Here is a 299-nt window from a genome sequence, read left to right as displayed (position 1 = left end):
AGCCGCAAGTCCAAAAGCCGCGAAAACACAGGATAACAAAAACAAGTAGTTAAAAAGTAAACACAATGTCAACGTTAGCAATATTTACATTATATGCTAATCATTTAATATTAAACCATTCTAAATAAATACACACAAATCTATTTAATCATATATATATATATATATATATATATATATATATATATATATATATATATATATATATATATATATATATATATATATATATATATATATATATATATATATATATATATATATATATATATATATATATATATATATATATATATATA

This window comes from Danio aesculapii, chromosome 22 (assembly GCF_903798145.1).
Source record: "Danio aesculapii chromosome 22, fDanAes4.1, whole genome shotgun sequence".
In the NCBI taxonomy this organism is placed as follows: domain Eukaryota; kingdom Metazoa; phylum Chordata; class Actinopteri; order Cypriniformes; family Danionidae; genus Danio; species Danio aesculapii.
The sequence above is the reverse complement of the archived record's forward strand: the minus strand, read 5'-3'. Positions refer to the sequence as shown.